Raw genomic sequence first — 27,592 nt, 5'->3', positions numbered from 1 at the left:
CTCCTTACCATGATGAGAATAACAAAAAGCAATACAAAGGCCAATCCACTTAGAAATAGTTTGTTTTGAAACAGTTTTCCCCTGAGAACCCAAAGCAAAAGAAACAAACAACTGCTGAGACTGTCTGAACCCTTTAGTCTTGCTCAAATAATAAAGCAACTGCCTGTGAATATCCAAAGTGTGCAAAATTTTCTCCCCTTTATTTTGGGGATCTGCATAAAAAGTAGGCAAATGAATTGATTGGTTCAAGGCCACATTTGAAACCACTTTAGGCATAAAAGTAGGGTTAGTACGCAGAGATACCCTATCCTTATGAAAAATTAGGAAGGGTTCAACTGCCATTAGAGCCTGTAATTCAGAAACCCTTCTAGCAGACGAATGGCCAACAAAAAGCAGTCTTCCAAGACAAAACTTTAACTCAGCCGAGCTGCAGGTTCAAAAGGAGGTAAAGTAAGTTTTTCCAACACAAAATTGAGATCCCAGGCAGGAGTAGGAGCTGGGGAGTCTTATGTTCTTTGCCCCTCTAAGAAATTGCTTAAACAAAGGATGAGAGAACAATGGTGGGTCACAGTCATAGTGAGCAGAAATGGCTGCAGCATGAACTTATAGAGGAGAAAGACAAACCCTTGTCTAATAATTCTGTAAGATATTGAAGAGAAACACTTAAATCAGGTCTGGAAACATCAAAGCTCTTTGTTTTGCTCCAAATTAAAAATCTCCTCCATTTATCAGCATAAACTTTCCTTGTACTAGGCCTTCTGGCCTCCAAAATAACATTCAAAACTTGTTGTGGAAGCTGCGACCCTCCAGGTTCTAGAACAGAATATGCCAGGCTGTTAGATGCAGGGACTGAATCCTGACATTGAGGAAATGATTGCCCTCCTGAGACAACGGAATCGAAGGCAAAGGCCATGGAGGATCCTGTACTAAACTCCTCAGCAGAGGGTACCAGTGTTGTTGAGGCCAATCTGGAGCTATTAGAATCATGGAGGGCTTGTCTTGTCTGACCTTCAAGAGTACCTTGGGGAGGAGAGGCAGAGGCGGAAAGGCATAGACGTGAAGATTGCTCCAACTGAATGACAGAGCATCCACTTTCCAAGCTGTGGGATGAAACATTTTTGTGCAAAACTTTGGCAACTGGAAATTTAGTGGAAACAGATCTATGTCTGCAGTTCCCATATCACTGTCAATTTTCGAAATACATGAGGATCCAATTTCCACTCGTGGGGATCCACTATCTGTCTGCACAAAACATCTGCTAAGGAGTTCTGTGCTCCTGGTAGAAACCTTGCCTGAAGATTGAGGTGTAAACTGAGTGCAGTCTCCCACAAAATTAGAGCTTGCCTGCAAAGAGGGTACGAATGGGTTCCCCCTTGCTTGTTGATGTACCACATGACAGTTGTGTTGTCTGTTTGAATCAACACTTGCCCTGGGTGAAGTAAATCCTTGAAAGCCATCAATGCAAATTGGACTGCTAACATCTCCTTCAAGTTGATATGTAAATGTTGAAGTCTGGCAGGCCACGTGTCTTGAACCCATTTTCCATTGAGGTGTGCTCCCCAAGCCTTGTCCGAGGCATCTGTCATTAAAATCTGACTCGCCTCTGGTCGGGTCACAGAGAGTCCCTTGTTTAGGTGACATTCCTGAGCCCACCACAAAATTCCTTTTGAATGCAAGGTATTATTTGAATGACAGTGTCCAGATCTTGGCAGTGTTGTGTCCATACATTTTTGAGATACCATTGTAGCTTCCTCATATGCAGTTTGGCATCGGGAAGCACCAGAATACAAGATGCCATGAACCCCAAGGCTTGAAGGACTGTCCTTGCAGTCAGCCTGGACCAGAGACAATTGATGGAAGTAAAGTGTAAGGTTCTTTTGCTTGTCCAGGGTCAATATGGCCAGCTGGGAAGCTGTATTCAGTCTCACACCCAGAAAGCACATTTCCTGAGAGGGTACTAGACTGGACTTTGTTTACAGAATACCCTAGGCACCTTAACACTGCCATCACATACTGTAGATGATGAAGAAGTTCGTACTTGTCTTGAGCAAGAATCAGGCAATCGTCCAAATAAGGATAAATTTGTATTCCTCTTAACCTTAAGAAGGCTATCACCGAGCCAGAACCTTTGTGAACACCCAGTAGATAAGCCAAAGGGCAATGCAGAGAACTGATAATGTAAAGTCCCAGCCAAAACGCAGGTATCTCCTGCAACTGGGCCTGATAGGAACATGAAGATAAGCCTCTTTGAGATCCAGAGTTACCATCCAGTGATCTTTGCCCAACAGAGGTAGAAGTTGTTGCAACGTCAACATTTTGAATTTTGGAATGTCCAGGTATGTGTTGAGGATAGATAAATCCAAAATCGGCCTCCAAGTGTTTCCTTTGGTACTAGAAACAGGCGAGAATAAAATCCTAGGCCCACTTCTGACAGAGGGACCTGCTGTATAGCCCCATTTGAAGAAGTAAGGAAATTTGTTTGTGGGCCCCTACCCTTTGCTGAGGAGGAACGCCTGGCATGCCTTTGAAAGGAGGCAATGTATGGAAATAAAACTTGTAGCCTCGGTCTATAATGTCCAACACCCATTTGTCCTGGGTGACTAATAGCCAGTTTTGCTTGAAGAGTGCCAACTTTCCTCCCAAAGGAGCTGCCAGACAGGAAGAATCTGGCAGCTGAAGATGCAGGTCATTGGGCCTGTTAAGGACTGGCCCCTGCCCTCACCTGTAGATTGTGCAGGTGAACTCCATGTTCTAGGCCTGAAAGAACTCTGAGCTCTTAGACTGTAAATCACTAGAAGGATAAGCCCATCCCTTAGTAGGCCAATTCCTGCTAAACTTAGGGGCTGCACCTGCAAAACCTTGTCTTCATTTTTTTTCAAGCCAGACTCCACAGGTGAACCAAACAAAACTTCAGACTGCAAAGGAGCATCCAAAATTCTAGTTTTAACATGCTCTGACAAATTCTGATCAACTGAACCAGTGGCAGCCACCCTGGAAGAAGCCTGTAAAGCATCGAAACCACACTGCAAAGAATGCTTACCCACCTGTTCAGAGGCATGTACCAAATCCTGTAATTCCTTACACTCTATGCCCTCTGCCAAAGCATCCACGTTAGATTTTAGCTGAGTAAGGAGAAAATTCTGGTACTTCAACATATGAAACTGGCAATTCAAAGCCCTCATTGCTAAAGTGGAAGAGGTATACACTTTCTTACCCCATCTATCCAAAGCTCTAGCATCTTTATCCATAGGAACCGGATTCTCTACAACAGAAGCCCTGACACCCTTAGGTCCCTGGCTAATAGTTTCTGGGTCAGCCCTTGGACTCTTACACAGATATTTATGAGCCTCAGGCACTCTGTAATACCTGTCTGGCTTAACTGGCGCAGGAGGCTAAGAGTCTAGATTAAGGGAAGCCTCAGAGAAAACGTCTTGAACAACATCCAAAACAGGAGGTATAGCCAAGGGTCTATGCTGTGGTAAAAACAAAAATTCCCTAAGCCTCTTTCAGGAATCTGAGAAATCCTGACCTTCCCATTTAAAATGCTCCCTCATAGAATGCAGTGTTTCTGTAAAAGAAAAATCCTCTGGAGGAGAAGCAGAAGGAGTGGAATCCTCTGCATCTGAATCAGAATAAGGAGGAAAATCCTGAATGTCTTCAGCCGAAGACTTCTGAAGCCTGCTCCAAACTTTCCACCTCTGGCTCCACTCTAGGCCTCTTATCAGGAGGGGGCATAGAACCTCTGATTAAAGAAATTAAATCTTCTGCCATTTTAAGCATGTGTTTTTTAGGCACAGAACCTGCAGAACTAGGACTGACACCCGTGGAAGGCAAACCAGGCCTGCCTTTGGAAGGAACCTTAGAGACAGAAGGAGAAGGCCTAACCACCTTAGACAAGGAAGGGAGAACAGCAACCTGAGAGGCCCCCTCAGCCTGACCTGACTCCTGAGAGGCCACATCTTGCAAAATTAATGTCTCCCCCTGAGATTCAACTGAAACCTCGGCCGGATCCACAGATTCCACCGTAGTTTCTAAAGAACCGGAACGGACGACTCATCCTGCTTGGACTTTAACGACTTTTCTTTGGAGGATCCGACGGCATATTATAATTACACCGCGACAAGCCTAGCGCAATCATTAAACCTAGCACAAAACAAGGAATACAAAGAGAGTAGTAATCCCATCTGTTTCCCACAAGAAATACAATTATTCACTTTTTCTGACATCCGGAATTAACTGAGGCAAGAAAAACAAAAATATTCCCAACGGGTTAGCACTTGGTTTCGGTCTGAAACTCAGAATACGAAAATTTCAGAACGCCGAATGGCACTTGCAAATGCTGCTTCTGCATCGGACCATGCAGCAAAAAAGACTGAGGATATGATGTCGGTCATGCGCTTTAATACCCTGATGCTCTGACGTCAGATCTGAGCGCCCATGACCGACGTCAGCCTACTGTTATGACTGCAGCAATGTGAGATGAAGAACATCAGAAAATTTACCCAGAGGATCACTGCAGTGGCTCTGCTGGACAGAGGCACTGGGAACTAATGGCTCGCTGGACAGAGGCACAGGGAACTAATCTAAGGGGGCGGCGAAAGCCAACACATTCTGGCTAGGCTTACATATGCCCTCGGGCAGATAACCTAGTATTTACCTATGAACCTTGCAGTAACAGACAACCATTTTGCTGAACAGAATGAAAATAAATAATCCCTGTTATTATCTAGTTGAATTACTCTGCAAATTTTCTTTTCTCTTCCCTCTAACAGAAATTTTATCTGCTGCTAAGTATTAAGAGCATTAATTGCTACAGACGAATGTACTTTGGTGAAGATCTATGATGGTGGCTGTTTATTGATTCATTTGGTAGCTCCACAAAACATGACTGTAGACGTTTGTGTGTTTGATGTCACTTAATTGTCTGGAAACCAGTTTCATATGGAAGCAAAATTGTTTTGTAGAGAACTGGATAAGGCCTAATAAGAATTATGAGCAATGGAAGTCACAATGTCATCAGCGTACATTATAAAATGCAATGTGATGCACATCCCAGGTTAAAGTACAGCTGTAAAGAGAGACGCATACTAAACCATGAGGGACGCCTTTGGCCAGCCTTCTGTTGTCAGTTTACCCCAAAATTTAAATGTTATATTGATTCTTGAACTAATGCATAGCTGATGCAGAGAAACCACACACAGAAATACTTCCTAATAAAAGACCATGACTGAGAGAGTGGGATTATTTCAATGCTAGATTAAATCTATTTACTGAGACAGAAAATAGTTGAGTGCTATATTTAGGATAAGACACATATTGTTTGCCAGACAAAAGGTCACATTTTTGTAAATACTGTGTTTGTAAATCATTTGTTCTACAGTTTTAGCCAATAGAAAAAAAAGCAATTGGTCTGACCCCAGTGGAGGACATTGGTATTTTTGGAACAGAATAATCAGTGTATTCTTAAACATTTGGAAAATTGAGAAACCACTATAGATGTGAACCAAGGGGATAGACAGGCTTGAGATTAAACTACTGAGCAACTTATAGTGTAAGATTAGAAAGTGTGTATTACATCAGTGTTCTTAAGTTCCTCGTCCATCTTTTCACTTTTTGATTTGTAGTAGGAAGGTGATTATCATACTAGTCTGTGAAGTGTCAACATATTTGTTATTGACATTAGTTTACTAGAAGATGTTAATTTTGAGAAGGCCATTAGTGTTCTTGTCTGCCAAAATGACCTGAGACTACTGAGATGGAAAGCTTGCAAGTTTGTCCGTCTGTTTTAGCTGTGATAATTTTAGCCTGGGTGGAAAGTCTGTAATTTAGTAATGTTGTGTATATCCTTTTTACATTTCTTCCAAATTACGTTCCTCTTTCTTATGAGGACTTGCAGTTGAAGGTTTAGCCATAGTAAATCTCCTTTAAATCTTCTTCCTTTTGTGAGTAGCAATACTCCTCCTTGCACTGGGGTACTAAGACTGAAGAAAGCTGAGTGTGCAGAAGTTGAGACAGTGTAATAGTAAACCCTGTTAGTTATAATTCAGCTACCAGCAGTGATTCAACTGATTCTGGGATTAAGCAAATTAGCAAAGTCTGTTGTGATGCTTTAGATGACTTTAGTGACTAGTAGAAAAAGGTCAGGGCTGTAGTAACTCAGCATGTAGAAGAATGTGTACATTAATTTACTAGGTATGTTAGTGAAGAGTATCTGGAAATTAAGATTTGCCTGAAGGGGGATTTATTCTGATCCCTGCAGTAACAATTTGTGCTAGGTTGCATGAACTAAAAAAAAAACCCCTGTCAACTTTCTTTTAAGTGTACTATTCCAGTTATGGCACAGATCACTACAAATTATTAATCTGTGATTCCTGGGTACTTCTAAAATGTGCTGTAAGGCACAATAATCGATATAGAAAATTGAAGGTGGTGTATGTACACAGTGGGATTATTATGTTCGGCAGTCCCATAAAGTCAAATCTGAGTAAAGGTCCAGTTGAGATAATTAACTGATGAAAAACTGCATTTAATTATTTAAGAAAGTGAAAGACTTTTTAAAAGATGGGAAACTCCACACCTCCATTTCTTATGCCTTGCCTGTCATCAGCAAATAAAATGTTAACATTAGAGAAAGGAGGAGAAATACATGAATCATCTTTCAGACAGGATGCTGTTTATGGTACAATTTTAGGGTGATGTGCTGCAACCTGAGCTAACAACTGAGGTCACTTATTAATATTAGATGCATTTTGTTATTCTATAGTAAACTCATTATGGTTTGGTGAATGTGCACGTGATAGTGGGTTTAGTTAACATCTCCTGCAATAAGAAAACATTAACAGGTCACTGACACAGCCCTCTATCATCTGTAAAAATGTCCACTACCATTCACTGGTACAGCCCTAATTACACAAACTGACCAATACCTCGCAACCACAGCCCAAAATAGAGATTCATATTTTAGTAATAGTGTACCTAAATTATGGAATATCCTGCCATCCTACAAAAAAAAACAGAACAAAATACCTTCAAATCTCTGAAAATAACCACCTTTTTTCAGACTGGCAAAGCATCTGCTTGGAACATCTGCCTGTACCAAAACATAAACAAGAGAAACTAGAACACTACACAGCCCAAACAGAACAGTAACCATATAACTCTAATACTACCAAATTTATACCACTATCCAACTACAAAATGTTGTCTGAAGTATACTTCGCTGTCTAAATGTCATACCATAAATACAGTGTTTAAAGAATTACCATGTAGATACTTTACTATGAATTTACTTCTTATAAGTTCCCTCAGTGTTCAGGCTCAAAAACTATTTAAGAACACTGCCTCATTAAACTCATGTTCAAATACACAGTCTTCTATCCAGTGGTCAAAAGTAAACTTAAAAGCCTTGAGATTTTCAGACAATCTGATGCAAATTGGGATGCAATGCCATAATCTAGAGATCACTTGAGTAACATCTGAAGCAAAATCTGAAGGTAATGCTACTCAATGTTAGAAGTCAAAATCTCAAAATGCACTCTCTCGAGGCACTCCTAAAAATGGAGAACATCAATATCTGTGCAGTAACTGAGACCTGGTTCAAGGCTCCAGAGAGCACCCCTGCAATACCAGGCTACAATTCTTACCACACTTTTCAGCCACAAAACCAAGACCGAAAAACTAAAGGTAGAGGAGTGCCCATATTCACCAAGGATATTCACACCTCCAGGCTAGTTGCCCAACACAATGCATCTGAAATTCTCCAAGTGCAATTAACACTAGGTAAGACTGCAATCCACATTGTAGCTTGCTACAGATCCCCCACCATGCCCCAGGATTCTCACTACACCTTTCTAAACATACTGGAAAATATTAAGATACAACCAAACACCCTAATACTGGGTGATTTCAACTACCCTGCCATTAATTGGGCAAACTACTCGGGTGCCAACTCCTTTTCCCAACGGTTCTTGGAATTCATAAATTCCAACGGCCTGGATCAACTAATCCATTGTCTCACCAGGAGAGCCAATATCCTAGACCTGGTCATTACCAACATGGTAGATAGGTGCTCCACACCAGTGGTCACCCCTTCATTGGTCAGGTCTGACCATAAGCAAATCACCTTTGACATCCACATCCCACCCCCCAGTAAGGAAACCTCCTTAAAAAACTTCTCCAAAGCCAACTTCATGCTACTGAAGTCAGAAGTGACAAACTTCACAACACCCACGCAGATGGGATCTGGAAGTTCGACTGCTGAATCCTACACTAAGGCATGGTACGAGCACATCCACTCGTGCATGAATTGTGCCATCCCAAATAGAATCAAGATGCTCTTCTAAAAAAAAAAGGAAGCCAATCTGGTGGTCCTCTGCTATAAACAAACTATACAACAGAAGGAAGAAACTGTTGCAGAAAAGAGGAAAATCCCAGGATGCAAAAAACTCCCTTACCAGCCTCAGTAAGAAGCTGAGATCCCTCATAAAATCCTCAAAAGCTAGTTACGAAAATAAAATTACCAAAGATTCCAAAGACAACCACAAGGCACTCTATAGTTATGTCAAGAATCTAAATGGCAATGCTCAGATCTGCAACAGAATGGCATTAAATATACTGATTGCCAATATCCTGGCAGATCGATTTAGTGCCAACTTCACCCCCTTCTCAACCCCTAAAGGGCCCATCTCAATACCAAAAGACTGCCAAATTCCGATAATCATGGTCACATAGGTAGAAACAGCACTCTCCAAAGCTAAGAATACAGCATCCATGGGGACCAGATGACATCCCAGGCTGTGTACTACATGAACTACAAACTGGCACCTCACCTAAGTGTCATGTTTAATCATAGCCTCACCTCAGGCTTCGTGCCCACTGAGTGGCGCACAGCTACAGTTATCCTACTCCACAAGGGAGGATCCACCTTGGATCCCAGGAACTACCATCCCATCAGTCTGACAAGCCTGATGTGCAAGGGCATGGAACTCATTATCATGGAACTTATAAACAAAGACAATGGCAACCTTCAAACACTGGACCCCCACCCAGTTTAGGTTTGTGAAGGGCCGATCTTGTCTCCTGAATCTGACTGACCTTCGAATCAGTCTCCAGAGCTGTGGATGAGGGTAAGGTGGTCCACACAGCCTATCTGGACCTCGCCAAGGCCTTCAACACCATCCCCCACTCTGGAATCATAGATAAACTTACTAAGCTGGGCATAAATCCCTACATCAGTTGATGGGTTGCCAACTGGCTTACTGACAAAACCCAGACTGTAAAAGTAGCCGACTCCAAATCCAGCTCCAGACAAGTGACAAGTGGAGTACCTCAGGATTCAGTCCTGGGACCACTCTTGTTTGGCATCTACTTCTCTGAAGTACAGGCCAACACTATGGGACTCTGGCTAACAAAGTTTGCAGATGACTGCAAACTGGGAGCCATTATTGAATCCCCAAATGATGTGGATATTCTACAAAAAGGCCTTACAGAAACAGATGCCTGGTGCCAGAGCCATGGGCTCAAGCTTAATGCCAAGAAATGTATAGTTATCCCCTTTGGAAAAAAACATGCACCCATGAATTACCATATAGGTGGCAGGACGCTAAACATCGAAAGTGTGATGAGGGACTTAGGGACACAGATGGACAGTGGTCTCACTTTTGATAACCACATCACCACAACAGTCAGGAAATCCTTCTATGTGGCACACCTCATCACTAAGGGCTTTTTATCCAGAAAAAAGGAGGTCATTGTCCCACTGTACTCATCCCTCATTAGACCCATTACAGAGTATAATGCCCTGTTTGGTATGTACCTCACAAGACATCTGCAACAGCTGGAAAGGCCACAGAAATACCTCACTAAAAGAATCACAGGCCTAAAACACATGCCATATGCTGACCGTCTAAAAAAACTCCAGCTATACTCTGTGGCATATCGTCTACTCAGAGGTGATCGCTGCTTAACATACAAGGCCATGTCAAATCCTGTGCTGTTGGACATGCTCCATTAAAGAAATCCCAATCCCTCAGAGCCACAAGCTCCAGGGATCTAAACCTTGACATCACAATGAACAAAACATGCTGGAGGGATAGGTTCCTGACCAAGAGACTCCCCATACTCTGGAATAGACTGCCCATACATGTCAAGCAGAGTGCCTCATTGGTCCTCTCCAAAAGGAACCTTGATGATTGGATGGGAGATAGGAAATTCACCCTGGGGATCATGTCAGTCGCCCTGCTAGACAGGGGCCCAGAGAAGTAAATACTGTGGGAAGAAATATCCAGGGAATTGTTATGGCTAGGCTTGCATAGGCCCTAGGGACGGTAGCCTAGTACCAACCTATGAACATAATTATGTTTAAATATCACACTTTTTGTAACAAAATCAATGTCATCATGCTATGTACCCTAACATTATGTATATGTTGCCTGCAACATTTGATTGTGAAAAATTCTAAAGATAGTTATAACCTTCCTACTTGTATACCTATAGTGTAAAGAAAACAGATTCAATGCTGGGCATCTTTCCATATACACTTAGTAAAAGTTAAATTAACTCCATTGGTCCATGATGAAAACGGAGTTAGAAATTTAGTTAAATGTTAAGAAATTCAAACACAGTCCAAAATAAATCCAAATTTACAATCATATGCATATTTAGTTTGCCAGCAGTGATAATTAGCATGACTAGTAAATAAAACTAAATTAAATAAGAAAGGGCCCAAACAGAGCCCTGTGGTACACCTGAAAAAATAGGAAGACAGCCAGACTGATGTCCTTTTATTGCAACACAATGAGTCTGACCATTAAGCCATTGAATAATCCAATTAATCAAGCATGGATTATAGTGGTAATTTTTAAGTGTTTTAATGATAGAAGCATGAAAAACTGTGTCAAAAACTTTGCAAAGTCAATAAAAATAACAGTTTTTCATCTAATGCTAGGATTACATAAGATTCCACAAGATTTGTGAGTATAGTTTTACCTTTTACAATCCCACATTAATATATGCCTCAACTGTCTGAATGATTGTTAATGTCAGTAAGTGATGTTAGTAAAGAATGTTCATAACAGTTGCAAAGAACAGATGTTAAACTAATTGGTCAAGTCCAATTTAGCCACTTTCTTGTAAATAGAGCGACAGTACAAAGGATTACGCCACATAAAATCACTTTACCTAGCAGATTTAGGAGACCCTCTCTTTGATGCCCTCCCTGAGGGAGGAATAAAGATGCCTTGTTGAAGATTCAAGAAGCTTATTCAGTTAAGTAGGTAGATAGGCAAGTGTTCTTGTTCTAATACACTGCATTCAACAGGTCAGCTATTTAAAAGCAGTTACAGACAATTGTGGGAGAGTCCAGGGGAGCTGACTGGAGTAAAAACTGGGAGATAGAAAAACAAGGAGCCAATCTCAAAGCTTAGAGGTTAGTGTCTTATCTGAATATTCCTGAAAGACAAGTGAGGGTTTATTAGCTCAGCTGCCTGTGGAACCTCCTCCTTAGTTAAAAGGCTTTTATTTTAATAAACAAAAAATAACAACACAGCATGAGCTAGCACTTCATAACTATATTTAAGAAAACACTTCAGCCTGCGCTTCATCAGGTCCATTTAATTGAGTGGTCTGTAGAGCAGTTTACAGTTTATTGAAAATGCCTGCTTTTATGAGGTTAACACCAGATTTTATTATCCAGTTTTGTATCACATGTAACATGAGAGGCTGAGGCTGTCTTTGTGGGTCTCGTATTCCTTGAAGCAAATTATGAAAGTGTTATTAAAGAAACTTTTCCAGTCTGACTTAAAACTTCCATCATACATGTAGTATAAGAGGCTATGCCTACTTTTATGGGGCTCATGTTACTTGAAATACATTATGAAAGACTAATCTCTTGTACAGCATAAGATTTAGAGCTCCTGCTTGCAAGAGGCTCATATATATGATTAATGTGACCAGTCTCATTCCTCTTCCTAATGAAGACAGTCCTTTTTATATGCAGAGGACGTAGTCACTTAGAGCCACACTAGAGTGACAGTGACTTCCATTTTTTAAAATACATGCATCCAGAGAAACAGCTTACAGTGAAAACAAGTCGCAGTGCTTGTTTTCACAGAGCTAAGATTTTCCTTGCATTTCTGTAGTGTCCTTCATAAAAACTTTTTTAACAGTTAAAAAAAAACATCAACAGCGATTATGTTTTCCCATTGCATCTTCTGCACTGCACTGATGTACTGTACATGCATGGGAATACAAGTCCCATAGGCATGGGTAAGTACATCAGTATAGGGAAGACAATGCAGAAGAAAACTGAAGAATCCTTATACAAAGACATAATTTTAAGCAAGGTAAGCACTTTCTTTCTTAAATAATGTTAATTGTGTAATATCAACCCAGTTGTGTTTGCGGGTATATCAGGATTTACCCACAGATGCCTCTCTCCCTCGTTATCAAACCACACCAACCCTGACACACACACACACTGGAGTGGGTATTGCTTAAATAAATACTACAGTCATCTTATAAGACAGCAAACTTATATATGACACTGTACTATCAGTATGACTCTTATGATGCTATGTGACACCTGCTTTAACCTCTACTATTCCTCAATTAGAAATAGAATGTTACAGCAATGCACCAGCAAATGGACTGCTTCTCACAATCCTAATTTACTGTACCAATCCTTAACCTGGCAAGCAATGGATAAAGTGATAACCATGCAAGCTATGCAAACTGTATATGCGGCAGCAAGGCTCCAGGGCTCTACTACAACTAAAGACAGCAATATTCACAGAACTAAGGATACAATGCTATCAGCTGACTGGTGACACTGTCAGAGTTTGTCAGTGGATCTTCTAGAAGAATTAGTTCACATGCCTTCACATTTCATTCTGCATTGACTTTGATATATGTAGTAATGATACAACACAAATAAAAAGCCTTCAAAAGAAGGTCAACACACTGAAACCAGATGCTGCAAACTGCAGGTGATAGGGGTCTGCTCAACACAAAAGCATATAACCATCATCTTGTTCAAATATGAAAAGGGCAAATAGCCAGCTCATTCCAGACAGTCTCAAAGTAATAAGTCATTACAGAAGTGACTGAAGAAATCAACTTAAATTAAAATTACAGAAAAATTAACCTAAATCTCTACTCTTGCAAGCACTGGCTTTGCTGTACATTTTACACACGAGGCTACAAGAGTAGCAAATGAGCACATGGGTAAAGGGTGCCCTCTTGTGGCACGTTAGCATTAGTATTTTTTTAGATTTTTTTTTTAAACATGCAACATGTACATCCTTCTCTTCCATCCATTCCAGTTCTTTTCATCTCAGCAGGCTGAAGCCATTAAATTAGTAATACGTTACACTATGTTAACAAGGAAAACTCAGTTAGTCACCATTTTCCTACTTTTAGAAAAAGGCAGCATTGCAGGCAACAATATTAACTACAGATGGTATGACTGTTGTCAGGGTAACTGCAAACATTAACTTCTCCAAGATACTATGATCTTGACCTTTAAAGAGAAATTGCATATCTGTGATTGCATTATAAAATGGAAACCACAAATGACTTGCAGCAAAGTTTGCTACTAATTCTAGTACACCATTATTCTTTCTATCAGCCTAGATGTACTTTGCTTCCAGACCATCTGCAACATCAATCACACCAACACAGTAAAAAGGCCCAGCCACAGTGCGGACCACTATGATAATCTGTGGGTAAACATCCTTTCCATATGCATGGATTTAACTACTATGACCCTTTCAATCCTATCTAGCAAAAGATTTACCCACGCTACCACTTATGACCCACTTCAAGGCTGCTTTATTTTTCCTTAAACTCTTCTGTGCAGCACGCTTGAAGCTAGCATCTGGCTTTTACTTCTCTAAAGAGGATACCCAAACAGAATACTGCCTCACTGTCTACCATAACGAACTAGATTCAGTTCACTTCCATTCAGTTACATCTTTATTCTGCAAGAAGCATCTGAAAGGCCATCAAAATAATACAGGACATCATGCATACTGCGCATGGGCTGTAAGCATCTGGCATCGGGCAGAAGACTATCTCAGCATCCGTTGCAGGACTACAAGATTCAGTAACAGTTTCTACCCTACAGTGATTAGACTTCTGAACTCTGGCACTAGACACAGGGATCTGGACACACAAATGTATTTTTATTTACTTGTGCAGTATATACTTGCATATACTCCAAGTAAGTGCAATATTTATTATATCCATAGGCAGTATTATTTAACTCACGCAAGTGCAATATTAGACAAATAACTTAGACATTTCGATCTGTAGTGTGTTTTGTTTGCTTAAATAGAGTAGTTAATTTAACTCTGGGGAGGGTTGAGTGCTGGTAAATGTCCCTGCTCTTTCTTGCGTGCATTCTTTTTGAGTGCTGGTAAATGTCCCTGCTCTTTCTTGCGTGTACTAAGAGTAGTACTGTATTTGTTAGTTATGTTTATTCCTCTACTTGTGAGTGTTGTTTCACTTTCCTTTGTAATCACAAGAATTGGGCTGATGCACGAAATTTCATTTAGGCTGCACATGTGTAGTTCTAAATGACAATACATTTTACTTCAACTTTACTAGTAAAGCCTTTTTTCCCAGCTTAAATGCATAAGCATTTTGTAAATGATAAAATAATGTATTCATCAGGGGACTATTCAGTAAATCTGGCTATTCAATTCTAGGAAACTTCCATATTTTGTTCCAGAATAGTAAGCATCCAGTCTCCCACGCTCAGTACCCAGCAATCAGATAGTTCATCTTCTACAGTACTCTAAGCCACACCTCTTCACTATTATACCAAGAATAAGAGACAAAGTAGGCAAGTTCACAAATCAGGGGCACTTTTCACTTTGTAAACTAGACTAAGAGCAACAATGTGAGAAACGGGAGCTGTATTACTGCAGTGTTCAGCATTATTTAAAGACTGTCATCCTCAACATTCTACCAAACATTAAGAAATAATTTTGGAAAAATGCATTCACTCAACTTCTCAATTACCTCCTAAAAAATAACCTTTCATCTCCCACCCAACACGGCTTCTGTCCTAAACATATTATAATAACTGCCTTAATTAGCTTCATAAATACAGTAAACCAACATAGGAACAACAGATTAATTACCTCCTCTATATTTCTCAATCTATCAAAGACCTTTGATACAGTATCCCATGAAAAACTTATCTTTGAGCTACCTCCCTTAACCTCTCTCATTCTACCCTTAGCTGGTTTATTATTTACTTAACCAACCGTCAACAAGCAGTCAGTAGCAAAGCCAATTATCCTCTTCTCTTCCTATCTCTGTTGGTGTATCCCGAGGTTCCATTCCTGGTCCCCTCCTTTTCGCCATATTTACAAATAGACTAAGCTCAGCTACCCAATATGCTACATTGGCTCAATATGCAGACGACACTTCCCTCAGATGCTCTGCTCCATCACTAAAAGCTCTACTCAACAGAACCCAACAATCCTTTCTGGGCATAGAAAATTACCTTAATAACTCAACCAGTTCTTAATGCTTCAAAAAAAAAAAAGAAGTTATGTCTTACCATAACGTTCCATCTGTGTTGTAGATCTTCATTCATTACTGTTAGGACTTCGGTTCCGTCCTCGGAACTGACACGGCCGTTACCAAGCTCGCGCCAGCCAAAAACTGTCAGCTAAGACCTATCCACAATGCCCCTCTCATAGTCTCTTCAGATTGAGTTTGTCCGCCATTATAGTATAGAAGTAATAAAAGAGACAGTAGAAGGCTGTGTCTGAGCAAATACCTTAACTAATAAGAAAATCCGAAAGTCCACCAGGAGTCCAGGCAGGTGAAGGAGGCCAGGAAGTAATGAAAGAATAATGAATAAAGATCTACAGCACAGATGGAACGTTATGGTAAGACATATGTTGTAAATCTTTATTCATTCTTTACTGTTAGGAAAGAGTCCCCAGCTACTTGAGTCCTGGGTGGTCCTAACGAAGGACATTACTGAGCACTATAGAACCAAAAGATGCTCGCCCCCCCGGAGGCCAAATCCAATTTGTAATGCGTGATAAAGGTATGAGGTCTAGCCCAAGTGGCTACTGTGCAGATATCATCCATAGAGGCTCTGGAATGAAAGACCACTGAAGTAGCCATCAATCTAGTAGAGTGAGCCTTTATTCTGGAAGGTAAGGACACTTTGTTCTGGTGGTAGATGAAAGTAATGGCGTTTCTGAGCCAAGAAGATAGTCATTTTGGAGACAGGCCTACCCAATCTGGGTCCTGCAAAGGCCACAAAATACTGATCTGTTTTTCTGAAAGATTTTGTTTTGTCCAAACAGAAACGAAGTTGCCTATGAACATCGAGGGTATGCAAAAGGTATTTCCCTCTATTTGAATGATGAGGGAAGAAAACCAGTAGGTCAACAGATTGATTAATGGAAAACCCAGAAATGACCTTGGGCAAAAAGGATGGGTCAGTATGTAGGGACACTCTTTCCCTATGAAAAATCAAGTAAGGTCTCGACACTCAAGGCCTGCAACTCAGATACTCTTCTTGCTGAGATAAGGGCTACTAGAAGTAGAATTTTCCAAGACAAAAAGTTCATATCACATGAGTTAGAAGGCTCGAAAGGAGGACTTGTTAATGACTGAAACACCAATGTCAAGTCCCAAGGCTCTATAGGAGGGCTTGACAATGACTGAAACACCAATGTCAAGTCCCAAGCCTCTATAGGAGGGCTTGACAAGAGGTTTAACATGTAATACTCCTTTCATGAAGGTTTTGCGCAGTCGGTGTGATATAACAGATGAATTGTCAAATCCATTGTGAAAATTTGCAATAGCTGCTAAATGCACAGTAACTGTTGATGCTGAAACTCCTGCGTGCAACAGGGTACTCGGGTATTGTAGGATCTTCTGAAAAGGCATGGAAAAGGGGTCTATGTTGCTAGAAAACCTAGCCCACTTAATAGAATAAATTTTCCTGGTGGAGGGTTTGTGTGAAGCCAGAAGAATCTTGTGAACAGGAGATGAAATATCAGGTAGCCTGGCAATCATCGGAAGTGGAGAAACCAAGCTGTGAGCTTAAGGCTGTGGAGATTGGGGTGAATCAGTCCCTGAGGATGTGATAGCAGACTTTGTTACTGATCCAGGATCCACAGGCTGCGAGTCAGATGAGGTCATAGGAAAGAGAACCAGACATGACGGGGCCAATAAGGGGCAGTGAGGATCACTCTGCTTTCTCAACCTTTGAGCTTTCTGGAGGAATTTTGGGATGACAGGAAACAGGGGAAAGGCATACAACAGACCCGGGGGCCAATCGTGCATCAGAGCATTCCTCGGTGACTCCCCCTGAGGGGGGGGATCAGGGCAAAATAACTTCTGTATTTGTTGTTTAGGGGAGAAGCAAACAGGTCACAGCAAGGCCTGCCCCAATGGCGGAAGATCTAATCCGCTATTATAGGACTGAGGGACCACTCCTGAGGCATCAGAATGTTCCTGCTCAGATTGTCTGCAATAATATTGGAACTCCCGGGAATGTGCATTGCTATGAAAAAGCGGTTGGAAGCCATCGCCCAGTGCCAAATTCTCATGGCCTCACGACACAGGGGGTAAGACCTGATTCTGCCTTGTACCAGACGACTGACATGTTGTCCGATTGAACTGCAATGGTCCCGGAAGGAAGGGGTGTGTGGAGCGCTTGCAACACTAAGAGAACTGCCCTCAATTCCAGGACATTTATGTGCAAATTGGCCTCCATGGGGGACCAAGTGCCTTGAACTGTCTTCGACACCAAAGATGGGATTCTGACTTCATCCACCAAAGCATTTCTTTCTTGCAAAGGTTTGTAAGGCATATCGTGGTTGAGAGGGTAGGTTAAGATCGACCATTGTAAAGAAGCCACTGTACTAGTCTCATGTGCAACCTCGTTAGTGGAACTAAGGTAATGGTTGCTGCCATAGATCCCAATATCTGTAGTACAAGGCATGCTAGTACAAATGTCTGTGGAAGGAGGACTTGAATCTGGCTTCTTATTTTTGACAGCCTGTGAGGAGGAAGGGAAGCTTGACAGGACATTGCGTCAAAGATCACTCCAATGAATTACAGTGCTCTTGATGGAGACATTTGTGATTTGTCCATGTTGATCATAATACCCAAGTGAAGAGCAAGGCCTTGACTGTAAGAGAGACTGAGAATGAGAAGATTCCTGGTCGTGGAGGTAAGGAGCCAATCATCTAAATATGGAACCACCTGGAATCCTTGTAGTCGGAGATGAGCTACTACGACTGCCACACATTCGGTGAACACTCTGGGGGCTGTCAAGAGACCAAAGGGCATTACCCTGAACTGACAGTGATTGGCTCCCAGCCGGAAGCAGAGAAATCTCCAGGAGCATTTGTCCATCTTTATGTGGTAATACACGTCCTGGATGTCTATAGAACACATCCAGTTGTCCTTCCCCAGAAAGGGGAGGATGGACTGTACTGTGACCATCTGGAATTTTTGAGGTTTTATGAATTTGTTTAGTAAGCGGAGATCCAGGATTCGTCTCCAGTCCCCTGTCTTTTTGGCACTAAAAAGTACCTTGAGTAAAACCTGGATCCTCTCTGATCTGGTGGGACTGGCTGGATGACTCTTTCTTAGCAGCTTTTCGATTTCTAAGGCTGCAGCCTTCCTCTGACTGGGTGGAACATCAGGGATTCATTTTACGTGTCAGAGTTAGATCGAATGGAATATGATAGCCTCTGGATATTATTCTCTGCACCCACACATCCGTTATGAGTTGCCAGGCCTGTAGGTGCAGGGAAAATCGACCCCCGACTGCTTTCAGAGGAAAGCAATCGGGTCGCTGTTCAGGAGCACTGGAAGGGTCAGCCGGAGAAGGAATCTCTAGCTCCCTGGATGGGTGGACCCCCTCTGCCCGAAAAGGGCGTCTTCCAGATGAGTTGCCCCTCTGCCACGGGGGGGATTGCTCATCACGAGTATCACAAAAAGATCCTTGGGACTTCTTGAACCACACTTTTCCTCCCCTCTGGTTTCTGGAGTAGGATCTCCGGGGAGGGGGGGGGGGTCTCTCCATCCTTCTCACTACGTGATAGTGTGTCTCTTACTTTGGGACCAAAAAGGGAAGATTCGTCAACAGGTGTGTTGACAAAGGAAGATTTAAAGGGGCCAGCGAAATCACACAAACACATCCAAGCATGCCATCTCATGACTATGCCTGATGCGGCTGCTGAGCTGCTCCCTCGGTGGTGAGAGAGATCAAGCGCATCGAGGAGTTTGAGATGGATTCCAGCGAGTAAAGTGTGCCTGATAATTCAGCGACCGGATGGCAAAGGTCGCTGAAGCATAGGCCCACTTTCCCAGTCTGTCCATAGACTGAGATTCCCTGTTCAGGGGATGAACAGTGGAACTATCTTCTGCCAGTTCCCTCTTGGTGGCCACCATCATGAACATGGAATCAACTACTAGCTGCTTGGACCAATTGGGCTGGTCTTCAGGGATGGATAAAATTTTATCTGGTCTCCGGGGCTCAGGTTCTATGTTGTCTGGGCTCTTCCAGGCACGCTGCACTATAAGTTTAACAAGCTCATCCACAGGTGGGGTCATCCAGGAAGTAGTTGGCCAAGCACGGAAGGCCTGCAAGAACACGGATTCCTCGGAAGAGGGGTTGGAGGGCTTCCAGTCTCCTCTCTGCTTGAGGATCTTGATAATGTCTCCAAATGAGAGGTATTTTGGGGGAGTCCGTGGGAACACTTCTCCCTCATCACAATTGGTGTCTTCGGTGATGGATTCCTCAGGGGAATCAAGATGCTTCCTCTTGTACACTTTCTTCTGGGGTGGCTCCCAATGGGATCTTCTGAGGAAGACTCCGGAGAAAGGGTTCCCTTCAAGGGAAGGTCTTGTGGCTCCCGTGCTCGGGATCCCAGAGTAGGGGGTTGGGACAGCTGCATGCTAGCGAGGGGTTCTGGTGTTGATGCCAATGGTGCCAACTGCGAGCCTGTTGAGGTAAGGACCCTCTCCATCACCTGGAAAGCAGGCCCACCCGAGGAGGGATGGGAGTCCAGAAACGAGAAAGACAACCTCGGAACCGGGGTCACACCCTGCTCTGAGGAGCTCACCTCCAGGTGAGGAGCTCCAAGAGGGCCGGTAGCTGTTGGGGGAGCTGTGGCCATAGACGGCACCACCGAAAAAATAGGCGCCGAACTAGAAGCCATGGTGCCGACAGCCGAATCACTGCTCCGAGAGTGCACCAGTTCCACTGAAGCCATTGCACCAAGAGTAATCGGTGCTGACAGGGAAGCCTCTGCTGTTGGAGCCGAGACAGAATTCACCAGGATGGCCATCGGTACCGAAGTCTCCGGGACCTGGGTGGAGGCTGGAGGAGGATATACAGGTAAATATGCCATGAAAACTTCCATTCCAAGAGGGAAGGAAGACCTAGCAGGGGTGGGTAATACTCTACCTGCCAAAAGCTGGTCCACAACCCTTACTACATCTTGTTCTGAAAGATTCCTGGTGGATCTGAAGGAAGCTGCCGAAGGAGATTCAGGTCTCTCAAGAAATGGACTAAACTGGTGTCCTAAAAAGGGGTCATAAGAGGCAGAATATGTGATTCTGGGAAGGTGTTCGACCTTCGGAACTGACGGTGTCAGTGGAGCCGTATAAGACATCGGCACCATGGCCAGGGATGGTGCCGATGCAGGTACAGTAGTCGGAGCCTGTGTCAAAACCAAGGCCGGCGCCAAAGGGGATGGTGCCAAAGCTGGTGCAGTGGTTGGGAGTCAGAATCAAGGGCGCACTGAGGGAGAAGACATGGAGCCTGGTGCCAAAGTCATCTGCACCGAAGGTGTGGGAGAAGCCCAGTGTTGACCCGCTTCCAAGGAAGACAGAGATGTCGGAACAGAGTGACTCCGTTTCTCTATGTTTCTTCACATCTTTATGCTTAGGAGGTGGTGAGACCGCCGTCCCAGAAACAGCCTCTGAGAATGGTGTTTTCATCATACCCTTCAGAATCAGCTTGTTCTTATGCTCAGCCAAAGTATGGTTGCTGCAGCTAGAACAAATATCACAAGATATATCGATGTGGTCAATGCCCAAACAATAAACACACCGGGCGTGACCATCAGAGTTGGGCATTTTACACCCGCACTTATCACACTGTTTAAATCCAAGTTTTACTTTATCAGACATCATAAAAAACTACACTATAGTCCTAAACTACAATTTAACCAAAAACAGCAAGGTTAATGAAACGTTTTTTTTTTTTTTTTTAACACGCAGAAAAAGGAGGAGTACCAACAATGGTACTAAGAAATACCACAAAGTGGTAGGAAAGGGCCTACCAAAGGTAGGGGAGAGGGACAGTACCAACGATGGTAAGCAAGGAGCTACCGAAGGTAGAGGGGAGGTTTTAGAGAGAAAGTATATATATATATATATATATATATATATATATATATATATATCTATATATCTATATATATATATATATATATATATATATATATAGATATTTAGAGAGGAAAAGATAATCATTAGTGGAAACTGACCAGAGGAAGGTAATTATATAGCAAAATCACAAAAAAACACTACACTTAGTTTGAGAGAAGGCTTGACACATTTGACAAGGAACGCGGCAAATGAGATCTGAGGAGACTATGAGGGGGGCATTGTGGGTAGGTCTTAGCAGAGAGTTTTGGGCTGGCGCAAGCTTGGTAATAGCCGGGTTGGTTCAGAGGACGGAACTGAAATTCTAACAGTAAGGAATGAATAAAGATTTACAACATCAGATCAAAACTTGTGCTTTTCTCCAGTAGTAAAAAAATTCATAGACATCACTACTTTCACCATTTAGTCATCTTAACAATACCCTTATTGAACCCATTGATTATACAAAACTATTAGGAATCACCATTGACAAGGACCTCAAATTTGATAAACACTTATCCCTATGGTGCTGCTGTGGCGTTGTCGCCTCACAGGAAGACGCTGTCCAGTTCGATTCTCAGCTACAGCGTCTTCTGCGTGGAGACATGCGTGAACGGGCGTACCTTCATTGAAGGTTGTGCGTCAGGGCTGGTAACTCGGCACGTAAAAATTAACTACCAATCATTAGCGGCCCGGAGTTCTGGTATGGCGACCCCCAACCGGGAAAAGCCGAAAGAAACAACTTATCCCTATCAAGAAAGTTCACTTTAAATTAGGCTCCCTGTACAGAATAAAGTCCTTCCTAATAGACTCAACCAGACAAGCCATCTGCAGAACTCACCCTCTATCCACCCTCTTATATGCCTCACTGATTTTCACTAACTTAAGAAAATGCGACTTAAATAAACTAGAATCCTGTTACTACAAAGTAGCCAGATTTGCTTCTGACCAACCTGCAAGAACCCATCACTATAAGACACTACACCAACTCAGATGGTTAGAACTCAAACCTTCTAACCTTTAACCACCTAGTTCTAACTCATTCTACCATCTACAACCCAGACAATTGCCCATCTTTAAGCAACTTAGTTCAGCCTTACTCCAGTAGTAGAGCACTGACGTCTTCCAATAAATTGCTCTTGAAGGTCAACATGTCCAACAATAGCTATGGGGACTCACTATATTCATACCAACTTTCCAAAACTTGGAATGATATACCTCAAAATATACTTAACACAAATAATACAAGTTCAAACTACTTAGACAACACCTTAGTAACACTTGGCTTTGCTCCTGCACTAAACCTGATTAGCGGTTCTAACACATCCATTACATTGTTTTCCCCCTTACTTAATGTACCCTCTTCTTGGATCTCTCCCCTAACTTTCTACATCCCTTAACCTCCTTCTTCTATCCCTCAGTTGCCTAGTGACTTTTCTTTTTACCTACCAGTCAACTGCATTGTTCTCACCCTAAAATGAGTAATATTTGTGTATATTTATATTTATGTAATAACTGATCAATATGTTTTTCTGTTTGGTCAAAAAGTGTATTAATGCTCACCGTGCCAATTTTTGTTTCAGATTTATTTTACCATTTTTATCTCATATTAATTTCATGTATTTTTGTTCTGCATACACTGTTTATGTACAGACTGTTTTGTTATGTTTACATTGTACTTTGTGGATCTTTTCTCCCCAGGCCTCTGCTGAAAACAGGCCTTCATAGATCCAGTCAGACTCTCCTGGTAAACAAATGGAAATAAAGAAATATAAACAAGAATCTTACCTGATGGATAACATCAAACACTACTGCCTAGCTCGAAAATAAAAACAGTGTTAACAGTCAGGAGTTGTTGAGGTGTGGGCTAGTACACTTAGAACAGCCTTAGTCCTCCCCTCCAATAACAGTAAGAGCCAAACCATTTTTCTGCAGATACTGACCACTGTCCAAAGCCTCTAACCTTTTCACTGAAGTGTGCTCTGTTCAAGCAGGACCTATCATTCACAAAACCAAAGTGAGTGGGGTCTAGATCAGAAACATTTCCTATGCTAGTATAAATAAGTTCTGTTATAGGACTTATAGCTTCACAAATAAGGTTGATGAGACTGATGGGCCAATGATAGCGTGGATCTGGAGACGGGCCACAGCAGCTGCTCTCCCGGCATAGAGGACAAACCCTGTGGATATGCTGAGGATGAATAGTTTAAGCAGAGGCTCTGATTGTGCACACACTTGCACTGATGAGAATGCAGCTTGCTTTGTTACCTGGTCCTACAGAAATAATACTTTTAGCCTTTGACAGGGATTCTAAGGTTTGTTCTAATGTGATTTCAGGGAAAATGAAATTTTCCGCCAAAATGACCGCCATAAACACAAAAAATAACAATCACTGTTGTGCAACTTTAGAGTTGGTATATATAATTATCAGGGCATGTGGTGGCTGCAAGCCTACAAAAACATTGGTTTTATATGTGGTTAGATTTTTGTCAATATTTTGCAGTTAGATATTTTTGCTGTCAATATCATGTTGTTTAGATTTTAAGAACATCCATAGATTGACCAAGCCCATTTATTTACAAAGTTCAATTGTATCACTTTCAGGCCATTTATCTTAACTTCCAGCCTTAACACTAGTTTTGGTTCTCTTGGTACATTATGCCGAATCTTGTGGCTACTGTTTCTCTGTTTACTACCATTTTCAATATATCCCTCTCTCCTCCAGAATTTTTACAGAAACAGTACCTTCAAACATCTGTAGCCCACAAAATACCTCAAATAAAACTACTTATATTTATTTTTCATGGCTTTAAATTCTACTCTTCAGAATTATAGAAGATGACCATCCACCATCTCTGTCTATACTCTTGATATCAGTCCTTGATAGGGAAGGCAATCTCTAGCCTGCAGTCCAAATAAATTCTTGATCTCTTCCCATTCTATTACCTTTCCCTCTCTACTTATTTGCTCCCAATACCTTAGTTCTTTTGCCAGTTTTCTTCAATACTTTCCAGCCCCCTCTTGCCTGTATTCTTTACCCATTATTGCAGTTATCCCTATTAGCAAAATCTTCTTTTTCCATTCTCGTGTTGGCTTAGATCTTAAAATACTTTCTGCTACTTTATGAATATAACATTTTGTATGGTTACTGTTATTCTCTTTAAGATCTGCATCCAAAACCCCAGTCTTTCCTTGTTTCTTGAGCTTTCTTCATCATTCCTTTCCACTTGATTATAGGTTTCTGCTATGTACAGGAGCCTTAACTGTATAGCTCTGAAATACCCCTTCACGTCAGGTAATCTCAAACCACCTTGTTCTATTGGAAGAGTCAGCTATTCCAGCTTGACTCATCATCTTCCTCTCCCAGACAAAATCCTTCAGCTCTAACTGATATCCACAACTTCTCCTCTAGTTGATAAACATATGCCTAACCTGTGTGTAAAACTAAAGGGACTAAACATTTTAACTGCTAGTATTTTGCTATCCATATCCATAGAGCAGAGCTTCCAATGTCTCAGTTTCTGTATTCTTTTGTTTAATCTCTTCCCATACATCCTTAGCTGCCACACCAGAATCCTTTATAATCCATACTCCTAAGTGCTTCATTTTATCATGGCACCATAAATATGGATATTGCTGAACCAATTCATGTGGGGGTACACAATGTATAGCTACTGCTTTTGTTCTAGCTTCATTAATTTTGTATCCCCAAAAGATTTCAAACTGTCTCAAAATATTCCACAACAAAGAAATCTCCTTTTCTGGTTTTATCAGATATAAACAGAGCCAGCTTTTCTCGACAGCCATACCAATTATATCCTTGAATTTCTGAATTCCTTATTTTATTTGCCATTGGTTCTAAATATAATTCAAATAAAGGAGAAAGAGGACACCCCTGCATGGTTCCTCTGCTCAAACATAAACTATCAGAGAGGAACCCACCCACTTTAAATGTCACCCCCAATCCCCCATATATCCTCCTAATCAAACATATAATTTTATCAGGGGAATGCAAAAACATACATTGCTCTGCTAATAAGCTCCCATCTTACTCTGTTAAATGCTTTCTCTGCATCAAGACCCAACAACAATGGTGGTTTTGTTTTCTTACGTTCTGCTTCCTTCTGGATCATCGCTGTTCTGTTACTATTGTCAAAAGTTTGCCTCCCCTCCACAAAACCATACTGATCCATATCTGTCAGTTTTGGCATTACCTTAGCCATTAGAGACAAACACTTTATAATCATGGTTTAGGAGTGAAATAGGCCTGTATGAAGCTGGAGCTAATGGATGGTTACCCTCTTTAGGTATTTCAGCCACCACCGCTTTCTTCCAGAATGTTGGTGCTTATCCTCTTAAACTACTGTTGAACAAAACCTTCCAGACCTTTATCACATTTTCCATACTAGCTTCCAAACTTCAACAAGACTACCATCTGGGGACTTCCCTGTAGACTGATCATGCTATTTTTATCTCATCTCCTTGTCCTGTTAGTAAATGAGCCTCATCCACCTCTAACCTTGGCATATTTAATTCTTCCATAAACATTTCCATTTGTACCTTTTCTTGATTTCAGTATTTCTCTGCTTGATACAGCCTTTCATAAAATTTATGAAACATTTCTCGTACCTCTACAGGATCTTATCTTCCTTGTTATAGGCTCCATAAGCTTGAAGACAACCCTTTCTACTTCCTTTTACCCAAGTCATTGTGCTAAAAGTTTTTGTACTCTGGAATTATCAAAAATCAACAGTTGAGTAATAGCAATCTTTTTAAACTCATGCATATTATTGAGGTAATCCCTTATTTTATGTTAAGCCTTCTGGAATTGCTCATCCTCTTGTTCTGAGAGATTCTGTAATAATTTAAAGTTTGTAAGTCCTTCTAAATAACTTGTTACTTCTTAATCATCTCTCTCTCGTTTCCACCCTATTTTTAACTCCACTTGAATTTTGTCTTTTATTATTACTTAACCATTTTTTGTTTTTTCTTTCTTATCCTTGAGGCCATTAGCAATTTCTCACTTGCTTATATCCTTAAAAGTTATGGAGGGTAAACAAGATTAAGCAAGGAAAAAAAATTCCTAGGAGTGCAGATTCCTTAGTATGAGCTCCATCTGGAGGGGACAACTTTTAGGGAGTTTGGTGCTCTTGCTGGCACCCCACCAATTAGAGCTATTTTCATGAGGGTACCTAATCCTCCCCTTGGGTGATACTGTGGGCACCACTGAGAGTGCTTATGAACATACCTATCCACCCTTACTGTGCAATCATACACCAGAGCCACTAAATGATTCTGGGTTGTTAGTCAAGGCTTTGGCCCTGTACAAAACTAACACTGCACAAACTACAAGCTGCGTTTCTGTACATTAATGGAAGCATTAGAGGGAGTTATACGCTTCTATCAAGATTATGTGCAACTCGGAACAAGTGTGATGTTACGTAATGCTTTGCTATTTGATGACTAATGTGAATACTTATACTATTAAAACAATTTAAACTACAAATATAATTTACTTGTTAGACCTATTCGAAAAATATCTTGACTAAGATAAAGTTCAACAGAATAATCTTACCAAATCTGTTATGTCCATGCAATTCCATCATTTCTGGATGGGATAATGGGACAGGCATGGAATGGAAAATTGTTAAGATGAAGGGCTGCAGACTATGGTATGAAGTATGGCACAAAAAACTAAATGCTACAAAAGGGTCAGATCAAGCAGTACAATATATGACCACTGAAATAAGCAGGGGATGACCTCTTAATCTGAATCGGTTGACAAAAGCAGATTTAAAGAAATGGGGCAAAAATGCCTAACCTCATTAACATAACTGCAAGAAACTTGGAAGAGGATACAATTCTAATGCAAGCATTTCTCCTGACTGCTTCATCACAGAAATGACTGTTGCAGCTTGCAGCATGTTTTGTACAAAGGTCAAACCAACTGTCCAAACCTCATGACACTTTGAAAGCTTATTTTAAAAGCCAGCTTAAGTGGCATGGCATAGAAAGATAAAACCTTGACCATAACCCATGTTACTCAAGTTTTAGTAGCAGATCATTCATTTGACTGTGTTGGCAACCTAGGAGGGGAGCCAGTGGCCACTGCCGGCTTGCATGTCTTTGATGATGTCTCTGGCTTTCCACTTGCCTGACACCTTCAATG

General features: G+C 41.5%; 2 protein-coding genes across 2 annotated transcripts in view; both read right to left on the bottom strand.

Moving 5' to 3' along the window:
- XPC (XPC complex subunit, DNA damage recognition and repair factor) overlaps positions 1-27,592 on the bottom strand; it is a 1,641,424-nt gene that overhangs the window by 1,267,412 nt on the left and 346,420 nt on the right. The window lies entirely within an intron of this gene.
- Positions 1-27,592, bottom strand: part of LOC122807657 (sorting nexin-19-like) — a 266,826-nt gene that overhangs the window by 18,491 nt on the left and 220,743 nt on the right. The gene's annotated exons all lie outside the window — the stretch shown is intronic.

The sequence above is a fragment of the Protopterus annectens genome, chromosome 7.part1 (genome assembly GCF_019279795.1).
Source record: "Protopterus annectens isolate FY-2018-M chromosome 7.part1, PAN1.0, whole genome shotgun sequence".
Taxonomy (NCBI): domain Eukaryota; kingdom Metazoa; phylum Chordata; order Ceratodontiformes; family Protopteridae; genus Protopterus; species Protopterus annectens.
This window is presented reverse-complemented; position numbering and strand designations above follow the sequence as displayed.